General features: G+C 34.2%; 1 long non-coding RNA gene across 1 annotated transcript; it reads right to left on the bottom strand.

Annotated features, from left to right (window-relative positions):
* Nucleotides 1–6,874: 6,874 nt before the first annotated feature.
* Nucleotides 6,875–14,771, bottom strand: LOC128546633 (uncharacterized). Its single transcript, XR_008366118.1, has 2 exons — nucleotides 14,459–14,771; nucleotides 6,875–14,136 (listed from the first exon to the last, which is right to left on the bottom strand). It is a non-coding gene; the product is annotated as an uncharacterized LOC128546633 (long non-coding RNA).
* Nucleotides 14,772–19,553: the final 4,782 nt, after the last annotated feature.

Here is a 19,553-nt window from a genome sequence, read left to right as displayed (position 1 = left end):
TAAAATTGTTTTGAGGTAACTATTCGTTCGTGCAAAAGATGACGTGAGAGTGCATATAGATCACGTAAACATCTCCAAATGATAAATTATAACAAGAAACCAGTAATTATCTTATACTTTACAATACTTTTATCTTTTCCGTTTAATTTTAAGCCATTTTGGTCATTCCAATTTTTGTCGAGCCCGCTTGATATACTTTTGGTGGGTTGGTGTATTTGCGTGTGTGCGTCCGTTTGATTTTGTCCTGACAATAACTTTGGCATGCATCGACCAATCTTGTTTATATTCAGCATGAATTTTTACCTCAATGAGAAGGCGTATCATTCGCAAACGATATGTTCCTATCTCAAAGGTCAAGGTCACAGCTGGAGGTCAGAGGTCAAATTAAAGTTTGTCCGGACCATAAATTTGACATGCATGGATCAAGTGTGTTTATAAATTGAATAATTATATATACCTCAATGAGAAGGAGTGTCATGCACAAACTCCATGGTCCTATCTCAAAGGCCAAGGTCACAGTTGGAGGTCAATTGTGAAATTGAAGCTTGTCCAGAGCATTTCATCTTTATGCATGGTGGAATTTTGGTGTAACTTGGCGTGAATGTTCAACTTTTTGAGAGGAACTGTCGTGCGCAAGGATCAAGTCCCATGTTCAAAGGTCATACTAAGAGGCCAAAGGGTAGATACAAGAATGACATTGTCCGGAGCATGTATTCTTCGTGCAATAGGGATTTTGATGTAACTTGGCACATAATGTTCAACACCATAAGGCAACCATATTTTTATAATAACTTCCATTTGTCGTTACTATAAATAGCTGGTAATATACATTTTTATTACTGGCCATAGGGAAATATTAAGACCACTTTTTTGTTGTACAACATGCATGTTACATTCAATTGTAGGTGTATTTTGACCTATCTCTACCTGGTAAGGAGTTTATTTTGGACATATATTTTATAGATTTTTTTTATAATTGGTGAAAAAATCCATATGGAAATTTCAGGTGCTAGTGTAAATCAGTTCCGAAACCGCCAAATAGTATAATAAATGTTACATTTTGAGATAGCTGGCGGTCTCGACATTCTGTCCGCGGGCATGCAGAATTTATTTCTAATTGTCATTATTTCTCCACTTTTAGTCGAATTCAAGTAAGAATGTACCAATATTCTATTAAAAATATTGATAACGCAATTTTTATAATCAAAACGTTTACTGTACATACAGGAAAACAGGAAGTTTTCGAATAAAAACTTTATTTGGCATTTAAAATTAAATTGACCTTGACCTGAAATCAAATAGCCTTAAAACGCTCACTAGAGAAACAAGAATCACCTCTACTAACGAGTTTTGAAATCTCACTGTTTTGTAATGGCTAACAAATATATGTTCCAGTGTAACGGGACATTTTAAACGAAACATATCCCCGTCCGTTAACATTTCTAATAATATATTTTCCTTAAAATCCGCCCGGCAGATTTGCACCAAACTTCACAGGAATAATCCTAGGGTGGACCCCTTTAAGAATGTTGAAATAATTGAATTCTACACAGAACTAGATATTTGGCATGTGACATTATCTAATAGTTTGCTGTAAAGATTGTTCATATTATGCCCATGGGGTGAAAAGATGCCCCGCCCCGTGGTCCCAACTTTTACATATAAGACATATATTGGAAAATACCTTGTTTTGAAGCATTATCGTTTGATCTTCAACCAAAATTTTTTAACTTATAATCCTGAGGTAAAAAGAGGCACCGTCTTTGGGGTCACAACTTTTACATATACTTTTATAGTATAAGAAATATTCTAGTCTGAAACTGCAATGCCTTGAGGTTATCTACCGAAACGTTTTGTATGAGTTATACAGGTAAACTACTTCAAACATTATTTGATCATATTTCCCAGACACTTTAATGTTAATTACCTGATGACCCCAAGTATTTAGGGATCACTTGACTGTGACCTTGACCTACTGATCTACTTTCTTGTTTTCTTTTTAGCTCACCTAAGTACGAAATGCTAAAGGGTGAGCTTTTGTGGTCACTGATTGTCAAACGTCCGTCTTCGTCCGTCGTCCGTCAACACCAGCCAAAACAACCAGTCCATTTTTGAAGAAACTTCACAGAGATGTTTCTTGCATGATCATCATTAAAATAGTTTAAAGAATTGAATTCTATACAAAACTCTGGTTGCCATGGCAACCGAAAGGGAAAACTTTAAAAACATTCTTGTCCAAAACCACATGTAGCATCATCAAGCACCAAGACTGTTCAAATTATCCTCATAGGGTCAAATATGGTCCCCGCCTTGGGACTCATACGGTTAACATAGATTTTTATAGGGGATAATTTTGAAAATCTTCTTGTCCAAAACCACAGGGCCTAAAACTTTGATATTTGGTATGTAGCATCATTTAGTAGTCCTCTACCAAGATTGTTTCCCTATAGTCAAATATGACCCCGCCCCGGGGGTAACATGTTTTATATAGACTTATGTAGAGAAAACCTTTGAAAATATCCTTGTCCAGACCACAAGGCCTAGTGCTTTGATATTTTGTATTTAACATCATCTTATAGTTTTCTACTAAGAATGCCGAAATTATCTCCCTAGGGTCAAATATGGGTTCCCTGGGGTCACATGGTTTACATAGACTTATATAGGGATACACTTTGAAAATCTTCTTGTCCAAAACCACAGCGCCTAGGGCTATGATATTTATAATGACGCATCATCCAGTGGTTCTCTACCAACCAAGATTTTTCAAATTATCCCCCTAGGGCAAAATACCCGGTATGTAGGGAAAAACTTCTTGTACAAAACAACAGTAGCTAGGGCTTTGCTATTTTGTATGTAACATCATCTTGTGGTCCTCTACTAAGATTGTTCAAATTATTTCGCTAGGGTCAAATATGGCCCCGCCCAGATGGTCACATAGTTTATATAGCCTTTTATATGGAAAAGCATTTAAAATCTTCTTGTCTAAAACCTCAGGGTCTGGCGCTTTGATATTTTTTTTTTTTTTTTTTTTTTTTTTTTGGATTTAACGTCGCACCGACACGTGATAGGTCATATGGCGGCTTTCCAGCTTTTAATGGTGGAGGAAGACCCCAGCTGGATGGCTTCCTCACATGAAGAATTCAACGCCCCGAGTGAGGCTCGAATCCACATCGATAAGGGGCACGTGATTTGAAGTCAGCGACCTTAATCACTCGGCCACGGAGGCCCCTATTTGGTTTGTAGCATCATTTGATAGTCATCTACCAAGTTTGTTCAATTTATCCCCCTAGGATTTTAAATGGTCTGAAAGATCAAGGGTTATGGCTTTGATATTTCGTATGTGTCATTGCCTAGTTGATCTCTAACAAGTTTGTTCGAATTTTGTCTCAGAGGTGAAAAGAGGCCTAGCCCCGAGGGTCATTTTTTATGTGAGTTATATAGGAAAAGTACTTCAAAATTTATCAGATCATATTTCTCAGGCTATTTAATTATAATTACCTGATGACCCCAAGTGATAAGGGGTTACCCAACTGTGACCTTGACCTTCTGACCTCCTTTCTTGTTTATTAAGATACAGCCTTGAAATTTGGAAGACATGAACAGTTTTTCACACCGATCTTAAAACTGACTTTCAGTGACCATGAGTGTCACCTACTGACCTACTTTTTGTTTTTTTAAGATACAGACTTGAAATTTGGATGACATTTACAGTTTTGCACTTCGGTCCGAACAATGACTTTCAGTGACCATGAATGTTACCTATTGATCTACTTTCTTGTTTTTTATAATACAGCCTTGTAATTTCGGTGACATGTACAGTTTTGCACACCGATTTTAAAACTGCCCTTCAGCGACCATGAATGTGACCTACTGACCTATTTTCTTGTTTTTATAGATACAGCCTTGAAATTTGGGTGACATGTACAGTTTTGCACATCAATCTTAAAACTGGCTATCAGTGACCATGAATGTGCCCTAGTGACCTACTTTCTTGTATTTTTAAGACACGGCCTTGAAATTTGAATGGCATTTACAGTTTTGCACTTCGGTCCTAACACTGACTTTCAGTGACCATGAATGTGACCTACTGACCTACTTTCATTTTTTTATGATACAGCCTTGATCAATCTGGGTGACATGTACAGTTTTGCACACCAATCTTAAAACTGGCTTTTAGTGACCATGAATGTGACCTACTGACCTACTTTCTTGTTTTTGAAGATACAGCCTTGAAATTTGGGTGACATGTACAGTTTTGCACACCAATCTTAAAACTGGCTTTCAAGGACCATGAATGTGACCTACTGACCTACTTTCTTGTATTTTAAGGATACAGCCTTGAAATTCGAATGGCATGTACAGTTTTGCACATCGATCTTTAAACTGCCTTTTAGTGACCATGAATGTGACCTACTTAACTATTTTCTTGATAAAACAAACTTCAATACCCTCCGGAATAGTCTCAATTTTTACTTACTGACCTTTATTCTCCTTTATGAAGGTACAGCATAAACATTTGGACCACATCTACAAAAGTTTGGTTGAAATGTCAGTTCTAATCTTATATATTGTTAAAATTGACCTACTGATCAACTTTATTGTTTTTGAAGCTAGAGCCAAGAGATTTTGACCACCTATTTAATATTTTGAACAAATTTCAGTAGTTATCTTGAAGAATCTTTACCTTGACCTACTCACCTAGCTTTTTGTTATTGAAGCTTTAGCATAGAAATTTGTTCATGCAAGCAACTACACTTTGGTGAGTGATATAGGGCCATCATAGCCCTCTTTTAAGATGCAGCCTTGAAATTTGGATGACATACACAGTTTTGCACATCAATCTTAAAACTGTTGTTTAGTGACCATGCCTGTGACCTTCTTACCTACTTCCTTAATATTTTAGCACCAATTTGACATTTGAATTAGTTCGCACAATTGTGAACAAATTTTAGTGCTTGTCTATGTAGATCATATTATGCATGTGAGCGATCCGGAGTCATCATGACCCTCTTGTTACTTTACCAAAATACAGTTAATAATTGCTATGGTTGGAAATCTGAAGAGGTTTGTAAACAACTTCCAAACTGAAATTATGTTTTGATACACATGCACCTAGACATGCCTCAAAATTACGATACTGAACAAAACAGCTAACCCGCCATTTGTTCATTTACCAATACTTTAAAACTAACTGAAATTAATTTCTTGAACTTTAGCATAATCTAAGAACATGTGCTTCCAATTCTGTAACTAGAGCAGTTGTTAATGGAATAAGGATGTATGGCTGCAAATAATGGGCAATTGGCAATTGGGAAAGCTCGTCCAATGTGTGGTTAGGTGAGCGTAGAAATCATGGCTGCCGGGTTGGGCAGCTCTAATGAGAGAAACATGCAAAATATCAAAACTATTTGACAGAATTGTGCCTTGCTATACGTACATGTTTGAGCTCTGAAACATTGCTGTGCAATAAATAGCAATCATTCTTTTCTTGTCTTATTCATGGCGGGTCATCAGCTGGCCACAACTGTAAAATTTGTTCTACCAATCTGGTATTAGTAATGCTAATGCGAATCTTTTATTTTCCAATGCTTCAGCATTTTTAAGCAGATATAATTACAGCACTGTATATATATGCGATTCAATGGTCAGAATGATCAGATTTAAAGATTTTAATTACTATATTGAACATAATAGTTGATATCTGTTAGTAGAACCTGATACTGTGTGAGGTATCCCTTCTTCGTCGTCTTCTTCTCCAATAATGGCAAGCAGTCACAACTGACTATAATGGTCTTGCGTGGGGGATTAAATACAGATAGACTGTCAAGTCTCTCAAGCTACTCAGTCAACCCAGGAGGACAATGATACATTATTATTACAACACAAATGCAAAATATATGACATTGTCTTATATTGAAAATATGCAAAATTTAAAAATATTACCAACTTAACACATTCTGTTACTGCAAGAAATTATCGGACAAGGAATTTGGATTTGATTACTATGCATGAGTCAAGAAAACAACTGAAAAGCAAAATACCAATACACAATATTTTTTCACAAAAGCACTTAACAAGGTTTCGTAATATATTTTAGACAATATATAGAGTTTCCTTTTCGTTGATTTTCTTCATGAATTTTCCTGAAATGATGCTCATTTGTAAACCTGAAGCAACTTATTTTTGAATAACCAATATAGATATTGTATTTGTTACATGTATACTTGCAACTCAAATATTCATATTGTTTATGTTTTTCAAGTTCAGAAAGTAAATATATCTACATATTTTGGAGAATCTCTATAAAGGTACAACAAAACTAATTATATTTTTTATAAATTACTAACTACAAAATGGGAATACGTCAAAAGTCTTACCTTTCATCAAGTTTAAAAAAAAAACCTTACATTTCTAGTTGAGCTCCTTTATCCAAATGTTTTACTGAATTTTATACAGAATTTGCCTGCTTGAGCATAATATTCGCATCTGCCTTCAAATTAATTCCAAGTTAGAAAGCTGTACTTGTTAACATATCAATAAATGTCATAAAACTGAATCAATTTTTTTTTCAAATATCAGTGACACTGTTCCCTCAAACAGGGAATATTGTTTAAAATTTTGGAAAGCATTTTTGGTAAAATTGGTTACTTGTAACTGTAAGCCATGCTTAAATATTATGATGCGGTAAGACTTTTTTGTTCTGTTAGTGGCATATAATTACTTGTGTCAAGGCATTCAGGTAGTGGATCCGTAACAATTATAGTAATGTTTAAAAATTGCTTTATCTTTATACAGTCTTAAAGTTAACATTATTTTGCATTGTGCTGCAATTTTTAAACAGCTTTTGCCGTGTCGTTTTTGTTCAATTTTGTTAAATTTATGATATTTCCTCGAGCTCAATTAGATACAAATCTCATAGTGATAATCACTGTACTAATCGTTCGCAGAGAATTCATTAGACCAATAATTTTGATATAAGAAACCCCGAAGTATCGGTTAAAAATTATAAAACAAATAAATAAATGAATAAATAAATAAAACTGCCAAGAATATTTTTCTAGGGAGCTCTAGTAACAGGATGTAATCGTACAGAAATTTAGCTTTAACTCTGAAAAATTATTGCAGAATCCTGTGAGACAGTTTAAAATTTGGCTCTCTACATTCAAAAATAACTATGGGGCAGAATTAACACACCTGCCAACACTTCTTTCACAATATGTAAACTAAAGAGTAAATGCGAAATAAGAACTTTTACTGCATGTAACTTAGTATTTTCAAAAATGTCTAAATTCAATTTAAACAGACAGAAATGACTTACATGTGTATCAAATGTCAAATTGTCGCGTTTGTATAATAAATCAATAATAAGTCTCGAAAATAGTTTAACTTACCAGAAAACAAATAAATATAAAGAAAAATGTTTAGTCCTAGTGCGGCTTGAACATACGCCCTCCTGAAAAATTCGTCAAAATAAGTTTAATGTAGGATTTTAGTACTCTTCAAAAGGATGTACACTATTACGGGTCCATCACCTTAATAGACATTTTCCAAAAATTATAAGCTATAGTTATAAGTTATAATTCTTTAAAACATTTAGGTACTTAATGTACGTGAAAGCAATTAATTTATATTTCTAATAGACTAAGTACGGTTTTCGGTACTGGGATACGAGGGCCATTCTAAAAACAATGACGATAGCGCGCTTCAATAGAAGTTTGACAAAAAGTAAACTTGCCTTTTAAATTTATGATACACAAATAACTTTTTTAAACTCTTGCAAAGCTTTATTAAAAACAAACGTTCGCACCGTTTCTGAGATATTAAGTTTCGTATCGGGTGCAGTCATATACACTAAGTAAAATACATGTAGCTATAAAAAGCGAATAGAACGTACATTAAAGACGTTGTTCTTTACGAATACCTGCAATGCAGAAACTCAGTGAACTGCATACTTCAAATGGGAAGTCAGATTCAGAGAAATCTGTCTACAGGTGGGAACTAATATGGTCAAGCAGTCCTTAAAGACAGGGCTCGTCCTTGCGAACCAAAACAGCAGTGACGTCAAGTAGCATTGCTTCTTCAAAACATCTGATTGATAAAGACACCAGGTATACGGTATCCAAGATCTTTTCTTGGCATGTAAACGAGGAGAGCATATGAAAATCTCAGCAAACGCTTGAGTTTAAGAAAGGTTTGTGTCCGATGAGAGCTTTAAAGGTTACCCGAGGAACAGAAGGCTAATAGTATCTAATGTGCTGCAGAAACGCTAAAAACTAAGATAATCGCACAATTTCACAGCTTCTAACAGGTGAAAAGACTTATGTTTTTATGAGCCACCGCGTCACTTTGACAACAGGCAGACAGTTGTTGCAAGTAGATTTACCGGTAATTGCAAAAAAAAAATCTAAAAGTGTCAAAAAGCGTCTGAAGGTTGATAGAAGCCGTTAAACAAAAATACATAAACGAAACAAGAAACGCGGCAATGCCACGAAACCAGGTTTTCAACACTTTTCATAAGAATAAAAAAGTATACTGAATCACAGTGCACCACTTTAAAGCACAACCCTAACCCTAACCCTAATCTAACCCTAACCCTAACCCTATTTTTAGTAACAATGACCTTGACCTTGGTCCCAGAAACCCCAAAATCAATCCCAAGCTACAACTTTATATAAGTTTTCTATACACCAAGTTTCATCATGATAGCTCATTCCTAAGTTAAGTTATTGACCGGAAACCCTTTTTCTATTTTAAGTAACAGTGACCTTGACCTTGACCCCAGAAAACCCAAAATCAATCCCAGCCTTTGTCTTGATATAAGCTACATACATACCAAGTTTTATTCAAATATCTTTACCGAAACAAAACTTATTGACCGGAAACACCAGTTTGACGCCGCCGCCCGCCCATCCGCCCGCCCGCCCGAAAAACGACATACCCCAATCTAATAACTTTAATTAAAAGATGCGTCAAAGAAATAGCCTTTGCGGTATACAGTTGAACTATGACAACGCTGCGGCTCACAAAAGTGTCATCGTTTCAAAAATTTATGAGAGATGAAATAGTGGCAAATCTAGGTCCTAGTGACATTGCTTAAAACATGCTGGCTGGGCGCAAATATTTGTCGAATAAACAATTTGGGATTAGTATTTTCATTTACTTAAGACCATAGCGACTTATTCTGCAGTTTTCACCTCTTAGATGTTTAAACTACAAAAGTGCGTGGAAGTCACGGACGAATATTTTATATAGAAAAACTAACCTTAAAGTCTTTACACAGACTTTGAACAAGTTTCCAGCAAGATTGTCATTACTTTTAGAACGACCCTCGAAGTTGGACAAAAATTTAGAATGTTTTCATATAAAAAAGATGCGCTTTTAAATATTTCGATCCATATGTGTAAAATGCCGATTTTAAAGGCTACATTTAAAGACAACATTTCATAGATTAATTTTCAATTTGTTCCCTTGTTCTAGCATATAACTATAACTTGGGTGAGTGAGTGAGTTCGATTTTACGGCGAACCGACACAAAAAGGCCATAAATCGCCGAAAACAAGCGCTTTGAAAACGTAAATTGTAAAGCATCTCTAAAAACAATTATGTAAAAATGTCTAAACATATAAAATGTAAAGTAAATTGTAAAGCACGTCTAAAAACATTTGTGCAAAAACGTATATAAAGGGTTAAAATATTAGTGACAAACAACAATATTGCAAAATGTGTCAAGAAAAATATATGATTTCAGACATTGTGATAAATGCCTATTTGCTTTAAAAAGGACAATATATTGCTGACTGAAATGTTTTCAAACAACTCTTTCAAAGATTTGAACGTCATAGTATGTACTGCGCTGTGGAGCGAAGTCAAATTTGTTCTCAATTTGTTCCCTTGTTCTAGCATATAACTATAACTTGGGTGAGTGAGTGAGTTCGATTTTACGGCGAACCGACACAAAAAGACCATAAATCGCCGAAAACAAGCGCTTTGAAAACGTAAATTGTAAAGCATCTCTAAAAACAATTATGTAAAAATGTCTAAACATATAGAATGTAAAGTAAATTGTAAAGCACGTCTAAAAACATTTGTGCAAAAACGTATATAAAGGGTTAAAATATTAGTGACAAACAACAATATTGCAAAATGTGTCAAGAAAAATATATGATTTCAGACTGTGTGATAAATGCCTATCTGCTTTAAAAAGGACAATATATTGCTGACTGAAATGTTTTCAAACAACTCTTTCAAAGATTTGAACGTCATAGTATGTACTGCGCTGTGGAGCGAAGTCCACACAGTCGACTAAAATATGTTTAATAGTAAGCGGTGTCTGACATGGTACACCTTCAGGTTGTTCTTCTTTGTTCAAAAGATAAGAATGAGTCAAACGGGTATGACCTATTCGACAGCGAGAAAGAACAACTTCCTCCCTGCGAACAGATCTGTTCCCTTGGTGCCATTCACTTAAAGTAGGTTTAACATCATGAAGTTTATTGAACGAAGCATTGTTCCATGACGATTGCATTTAGATAAAATGTATTTCTTGACATTTGGCCTAAAATCAGTATATGGTTATTTCATATTAGATTGTGATAATAAATGGGATTTCTTTGCTGCAGTATCAGCATCCTCGTTTCCATCAATACCAATATGACTATAACTCGAAATGTGTAAAGGTAAACAGGCTAAATGTTGAATTGTAATAAAAAGTTTAGCTTCAATTGGTTAGATACCAGTGATATAGAACAACTAATCTTCAAAATGAAACAAAAGTACCTAATTATTTAAAGGTTTGATTTATTCAAAATCACGTCCACTCAAATTTGATGATAGTTTCCTACATTATAATTCAATATTATGTAGAAATGGCTTATAGGCAACTAAAAACTTTATTCTAATTAATTTCATTATTGTTTACTGTAAATCGATGTAGTTTAAATACATGCTAATATTTCAACGTTTAAAAATGTTTATCTTTTAAGACAAAAATCAAAGCGAAAATATACATTATGCTCTTATTTAGTAAATCTATCTACAGTATAACACATTTTAAGCAAACGATGAAAAATATGAGCACACACGTATTCTGATTAAAATAAATTAATATGAAATAGGTAAAACATGACGTTCATTGTTTTTAGCATATAAAGCATGTATAAAACAAGAATGATATCATCATATGATGTAAAAAGCCCCCTGAAAATGCTTAAGAAAGTTGCCTTTTACAAAAGACTACAAACGTCCCAACAATATACGCATGTCAAATTTATGCTAAGGACAAAACTTATAAATATAAATGAACATGAAAGTTCTTACAGTATGTCCTGTTAATGCTAAGGATTTATAACACAATTAAATTCAATTGGTTGGAAATAGTAAGCATTTAATACACTGGGTTTTAAAACGGGAGCCTTGCTCGAAAAAATAAAGGATATAAGTTCGAAAAATATGCGCATGATAACTTTATGATGGTGATGCATACAAACTTTTATTTGATGTGCAAAATGAAAACTGTTTTTCTTAAGGTGTTGTGTACACAAACAACACGTGTATTTGTAATATTCTAAAGTCCCCACACCCCCACTCCTCCACCAAAAAATAGAGAGAATAAATGGCCAGACCTCAAAAAAAATCATGTCCACTTCATGTTTATTAATTATAGAAATTAGGGGAAAACTGTGCAAGGAGTTAAATACATCTGGAAATGTGACGTGTATACTGGCAAACGGACTGAGCAACGGAAATACAGCACAAACACTATATGCCATCAGGGTAATCTATAATAATAAAATCTACAATATTATCTTTTAAAACACAACGATTAATAACGATTGTTTTTCCTTCAACTTACTAGTACCTTTAAGTCTGCAACATAATATTATTTTAATAGTCATCAGCAAAATTTGTAGTTTCATTTCAAAGGAAAAGTTTCCATGTTGTAAATAATTACATTTAAAAAAAAGCATGATGTGATTTGGCTATTTAGAGATTTTATACCCATAAGTATAATTCGGTAAAACATACACTTTCAACTGTCAAAAGACGTTTAGTGTTAACTTCAAAATGTGCTGCAAAAGTACGCGTTTTGTTTTGTATATATTTTGTCAATCATAATGGTACAAACATGTAAGATTTATATTAAACATCTGCATCATACCAACATAGCATTTACTCGAAAGTTGTTAACTCCTGCACTAACATATACACATACATTATGCTATCTGACATTTTAACTTGCAAAAGTGTACATACAATTCAAACAAAGCATTATGGATGAAACAGTGTAATATTACAAGATTAAACATAAGAAACAGGCATTCACAAAGCAAAACTAATAGCTATTTGCAGTGTTAAGTAATAAGACTAATTATTGTGCCTAGAAAAACAAGTAATTATGTGCGTGAAGGAGAAATAAACACATTTAATCTAGCACTTTCTAACTGTATGACAGAGTTTAGATTGTGTGCATTTCAGATTATTTATATGATAGTGTAAGAAATCTGAGTTGTTTATATACGTGACATGTACTTTTAAATATACTAATATATTCAGGGCGATTGATATATCAGTTTTTCGACTGGTATAAATCACTTTCGATATTTTATTCCTTATTCTTGATTAAGCTATTTCATTTTTATTTCGTAACTGTATTTGTCATGACAGTGACTGTAAAAATAAGAGGGTGAAAATTTGTTCCATTTTTTAAACTTTCTTTAAGTCAAATGCGATAACCAATTTCATAAATAGATAATTGAATACTGATGTCAAACGATTGATTTAACAAGTAAACAAACGTCATATTTAAAATGTTCGCTGCCAAAACGACACTATCATTGTTAGTAATTGTTTACATTGTCTTTATTATGGCGCAGGTTGACGTAGCCTTATGAAACAAGCTATTCAAACCTTTTTTACGTGCAACGACAATTTATATCTATCTAAGCTTTCGACATACATATTTTTTACACAAACACCAATTACAAATAAAATTATTATTGAAATATATCTCTTTCTACATGCTACTTAAGCGTTTGTGTTAGTACACAACTCAAACATGTGTCCCGAGTCCCGGTCTGGCTGCACAGTTTCTCCCCGTTTTAATATTCAAGTCCTATACCGTGACATAAAATGGTGAAATCATACTCAAAAATACCACAGTGAAAACTAAAATTACAATGTGCATCATTTTATGGTCAGTTACCCTACTACGGCTTAAGTAGCACAATAATTGATTCACAGACTGTCTGAAAATACAGATATTTCATATTTAACATATCTGTTAAGTAGAAATGCCTAAAACATGCATGTATAACAGCTTGGTAAAGAATCATTAAGTTGTGGTATATTTCAATTAACATTTCAAATGATATTCCAGCTTGGTAAAATGTCATAATCTTGAGGCTTATTTTATTTAGACTGTTTTGTGACCATTGATAAAAAAGACCATACACCACAACGAAATATGCCGAATTCTTTGATATCACGGAAGCTTATTACGTTAACATTTCGAAGCAAAATGAATATATAATATTATTATTTTCATAAAAATGCTTATTCTTGACAATCAAGAAGCAACTGGACCACATATACAGCCGTTTAGAAACATCTGCTAACAGGTGCTTTAAAACAATACAACTTCATTTCGGTAGTTAAATTGAAAGCAGTCTACGAAATGTTTTTGATGTTGTAGTGGTAAATCAAAATTGCACACTAAATTTTAAGAAGAATCTTAAAAACGTGTATTCATGTACTGAGTTATTGGATGAAATGGTTTAAGAAAATATGGTTTTTCCATACCAAAACTTTTGAATACTTCCGTTATTGGAGTAACGAAATCTTTTCTTTCAGTACCACCTACTAAAATACCAATTGCTTTCATCTCTCTGTTCCCATCTAAGCTAAATACTAGAGATCCCGAGTCTCCAGCTTCACTGAAGGGAATGATGTCATCAGAAACAACTTCGATTTGTTCTCTCATCGTGGCATTTCCTGTAAATTCTGCGAAAGTTGATATTTGGCTAATGCGTCCTCTTGTGAAACCTGAAGCGGCTCCATATTTAACTATGACGCTATCTTTTGTCACTTCTTCTGGACGTAATACCTCACCAGTATTGTAACACAAACCATTAGCTATTCCTAAAAAGTTAGAAATACCTGATTAAGTAAGCTATGATCCTAATTTAATTCTACATCTATATTTATTTATCTTTATCAGCAAATTAGATATTTGAAATAGCGCAATTTAACACCTTTTCTGAGATAACATCTGGACCTACCCGAAATGATAATTTCATGAGATATTTTAGTGCGTGCAGCTCAAAGAATACTTGCAGTCATCTCTTAGTAGAACTAGAATGAACTTACTTAATTTTTAGCACATGTTAATAAACCCGATACCTTATTTGAACCACATTGTTGTGATAATTTGTCATACATAATAATCAAAGTGAGAATGTACCATAGCAGTGACTGCAAGGACTCTGGCACTCCACTGTGTTTTTAACGTCTGGGAAAACGCCCTTTGTCGGCAATCTTGGTCGAACAACTTTCACAAATGCTACATCTACCAGTTCATTGTATTTCGCATCTGCTAGTGTTCCGATCACATCAATTTCATTAGTTGTGTTAGGGGATTGGAAGCATTTTATGTGTGGCAAATCAGTTTCAGTTTCAGGATCGGCGCTCAAGTTTTGTAATTGGCTTTCCTCTAAAATGACGTGAGCACACGTGACTGCCATTAATCCGTCTTTGGTTTCGACAAAACCGCCAATGGTTCCTACATGGATATTATCTGAGTTAGTGCTTATCTGGCAACCTATTTTAACATCATGATGAAGTGCGGTTGCCTCTCCGCCGACTTTTCTAACATAGTATGCATCTCTTACATCTGTTTCAAAGTCCCCTAATCGTTCTGGTAATAACTCTTCTGAGAAAGGGACGATCCCTTTTCCTTTCACATGAAAGACTATGCACGTTTTCTTTTCGCAAACATGTGTCCCTTTTCCTTTGTAATGCTTTGACTTGTAGCTGCTTGCAGAAATTCCAATAAGATTGCTGTGGTTCTTTTTTAATTTCCCTGTTTCATTTCTTATGGTTTTGTATATATCACTGGATTTGTCTTCAAAATTCATACGATTTCTCCTTTCTTTATCTAGAATTGTGTTTTCTTCTTTATTGCATTTTTTTATATATCTGTATTCAACAGTGAATCCCTTTAAAGCGCTTGGAGTTTCTACGTCTCTATTTTTAACAAAACAGATAAACGTAGGTGTTTCCTGATCGCCAGACAAAAAGCCGAATTTCGTTTCAACCACACCAGCTATGTCGTCAAATTGTTTTGAAGCCATTTGAAATATTTTCTTCAGTAAAGCAGGGTTCGATTTAAATTTCTTATATACACCATTCAAAGATGCTGCTTCAGGCATTGTATCACTCTGTATTAAATTTTCTGCAATATTTGCCGATTTGTTTTCGATACACAGCTTCCATGAACCTCCTGTAAATATATAAACAAGAGGGTGATGATGACCCTTTATCGCTCACCTTGTTTGTTTGAACAATTTAACTTTACGTGTCCTCCAAAACTCAAGGCTGTATCTTAAAAAACAAGAAAGTAGATCAGTAGGTCACATTCGTGGTCACTTAAAGTCAGATTAAAGATCAGTGGGTAAAAGTGTACATGTCATCCGAATTTTAAGGCTTATTTTAGACAACAAGAACGTAGGCTAGTAGGTCAAATTCATGGTCACTGAAAGTCAGATTTAATATCAGTGTGCTAAACTGTACATGTCATCCAAATTGCAAGGCCGTATCTTAGAAAATTAGAAAAAAGATCTGTAGGTCAAGGTCATGTGACCCCTAATCATTAGGGATCATCAAGTAATTATAATTACACAGTCCAGGAAATATGATTTGATATTTTTAAGTAGTTTTTCCTATATAATCCAAATAACAAGTGACCCCGGAGCAGGGCCTCCTTTCATCCAGAGGCATTATCCGAACAATCTGGTTAGAGATCATTTAGGCAATGATACATTCCAAATATCAAAGGCCTAGGCCTTGAACTTTTAGAAAGGAAGATTTCTAATTTGACTCCTATATAAGTCTATGTTATGTAAAAGTTGGGATCTCCTGGATGGGATCTTCTTTTAAACTAAGGGGCATAATTCGAATAATATTGATAGAGGACCACTAGGTAATGTAACCTACCAAATATCAAAAGCCTGGGCTTTCCATTTCAGACAAGAAGATTTTTAAAGTTTTCCTATAGAAGTCTATATTAACCATGTGACCCGGGCCTAGGCGGTGCCATTTTTGACCCTTGGGGATATTTTGAACAATATTGGTAGAGGACCACTAGATAATACTACATACAAAATGTCAAGCCCCTAGACCCTGTGATTTGATACAAGAAGATTTTAAAATATTTTCCCTATGTAAGTCTATATTTACCATGTCACCCCAGGACGGGCCATATTTGACCCTAGGGGGATAATTTAGGAATTAAAAACTTAGTACTATCAAATGATGCTTCAAAGAACCCGGCCCGAGTTTTTTGGCAAGAAGGTTTTTAAAGTTTTTCTATATATAAGTCTATTAGATATATAACAGATTAGTTAATAAAGAGAAACGTGGTGTATCAAAGAATCTGTGTCATATGAAAATTCTTATATACAAAATTAGATTATAGATAGAAAGAGAGGTGTACTAAAGAAACAGTGTCATATAAAGGTTGTATTAATATATAAATAATACAAGGTTGTCAGAAATAGATTTATTTCATTCATCATTACAATACTCAAATTTTTCTAAAATTAATTTTGAATTGATTTTGGACATAATAAATACTTAAGTTAATCAGATGAATCAAATGTTTATAAGGGAAGAGAAAAAAAAAGAAAAAACATACACACTGATTGTAGTTTAAGGAAGCGTTATTAATGGGTAATCGATTTAAATTACGCTTCATTAAGGAACCTTGGGACTTGAAAGTGAAAGAGAAAATAGAATTAAACTGAAAGTAGAATATCCATATTGTATTGAAGTAATACGAATATAGTGAAGTAAATATTGAAGTAAGTAACAGACAATTTGAGCTACTTTGTTGAATTGGATATTACAATTTTACTTGAAGAGACTTTTTGATTTGAAACATGCTGACATTGTTGAAAATTACAGTTTTAAAATTAAATTGAATGCATATTTTTGAAAACAGGTTGAGAGATTGAAGTGATGTGTTTCATGAAGTTTGATTGAATAAAACTGGAATTGAGAAAAGTACCGTGAAATGAAAATGATAAATAACCACGGCATGTGTAACGTTAGCACCATTGTGTAACAATTTAAAACTGAACATAGCGCATTACTGAATTAAAAAAGGAGTTTGATTTATTCAGCACTGCATTAGTGGTACATTGTATATTATTGAATGTTGACAGTAGTTCTGATTGACCTACAGAATTGAATACTAGAAAACTAACTCGAGATAGATACTTTGAAATTGTTCATGGAAGGATCAAACGTGAATCACATAATACTCTAGACAGTACATTCATTGGTGATTTAAGGGTGAAATAGCTGTGAAATAATTGTATTGTAATAGAGTTAAGCATTGATTCCTCAATAGTAACAAAGGTGGACTTGAAACTTTTAGATTTGATGCACAAGTTGAAAGATCCCCCTAAAGTGAAGAACATGGATGAATTAAGTTCATACATGGAACATTTTGGTTGATAAGGACCAGGTTTTTCTAAACATGGTGCTGCAGCAGCCGAGAGTGAGACTGAGACAACTATCAAGGAAGCAACTAGTAGCAAGCTCCCTCGGATAGCATTGTTTTATGGAGAATCAGAAACGGGAGAATTGACTTACCCTATCTAGAAATATGAGATCTACTGTCTGCTAGAAGATAAAACTTACACAAAGGATCAGATTTTACTTCGAATTAGACGAAGCGTGAAAGGAGAGGCAGCAAATATGTTGAAAAGATTAGGGACTAAAGTGACAATTTGATGTGCAAATTTGAAAGTACGTATGGGGATATCGAATCGCATGAACCAATTCTAAAACGTTATATGCCAGCAAACAAGAACAGAATGGAACTGTTCTTAGATATTTTGTCAAGTTGGCAGAATGCTTTTCTGCACAGGCTGGAGAAATTGGTGCGCTAGATCCAAGACATGAGAAACCTTTAGAAGTTTTTTTTATTCGGGAATAAGGCAGCCATTGAAACAAATATGTAATTAAAATTTGAAATAATTGACGATTATGACAAGTTCAAGGTATCAGTTTGGAATATAGAAAGTGAAATAGAATCCTTGCAGAAGGATACAACTGGGAATTGTCATTCAGTCAATCCAAAACTAGAAAAGACTGAATCAGAAGAAGTGAAAAATCTATTAAAACAAATGAATGAAAGAATAAACAAACTAGAATTAGAAAGGAAACAACCATTAAATACGAATAGAGCAAGAGGCTACAGAGGAAGGAGAATATGAGGGTAAATTTCTACCATGGTCAAGGCAGTGGAGACAATAGGCCTTCCCGTCCCTTATGGACTAATACGTTCAGACCAGCAGATGTTAGATATTAATCCCCGACAGTTACCTGTTATCGATGCAATAAGGAGGGGCACATCGCCAAATACTGTGAAGAGAATTTAAACTGAATTGTGTTTCTGTCATAGGACCAGTTAGCTGCACTTATGGAAATCAGGGTCCTGATTTAGTAGGTCATCCTAATGAACTCAACTACAGCACTTATAGATACAGACAGTTGTATTTGTACTATTACCCAACTTTTCTACGAGGACAACTTACCAGATAAACCTCTTCAGCCAGTAAAATATATTTTAAACATTGAATGTGCAGACGGTAACGCATTAATATACCATGGATACATTGAAACAACATTATCTTCACATGGAATTTCAAACTGCAAAGAACAGCATTGTTTATTTCTCATTGTTCCAGAAACAATTTCACCCGCCCGCTTTGCTCAGTAGGTAAGAGCGTTGGTCTCCGGATCGCGGGGTCGTGAGTTTGATCCTCGGGCGGGACGTATGTTCTCCGTGACTATTTGATAAACGACATTGTGTCTGAAATCATTGGTCTCCACCTCTGTTTCATGTGGGGAAGTTGGCAGTTACTTGCGGAGAACAGGTTTATACTGCTACAGAATCCAGGAACACTGGTTAGGTTAACTGCCCACCGTTACATAACTGATATACTGTTGAAAAACGGCGTTTAACCCAAAACAAACAAACAAATACAAGACACCCATACTTATTTGTACTAACATTCTGAATGGAATGATGAAAGACTGCAGAGAAAAATTTTGAGACAACATTTTACAGAAAGCCAAGTAAAACACACTTTGGTATATTTCATTTCGTTGCATCACCACCGGCGAAAAAGGACTCAAAAAGAATAAAGACAAAATTGCAATACTTAGAAGTGCCGAAACATCTCAAATTACACTTGGTCCATATCAGTCTATGAATATTAAAGGCTTTATGGATAAAGAATAAGAGTACAATCCTACATGTGCAATTC

This window comes from Mercenaria mercenaria, chromosome 11 (assembly GCF_021730395.1).
Source record: "Mercenaria mercenaria strain notata chromosome 11, MADL_Memer_1, whole genome shotgun sequence".
NCBI lineage: Eukaryota > Metazoa > Mollusca > Bivalvia > Venerida > Veneridae > Mercenaria > Mercenaria mercenaria.
This window is presented reverse-complemented; position numbering and strand designations above follow the sequence as displayed.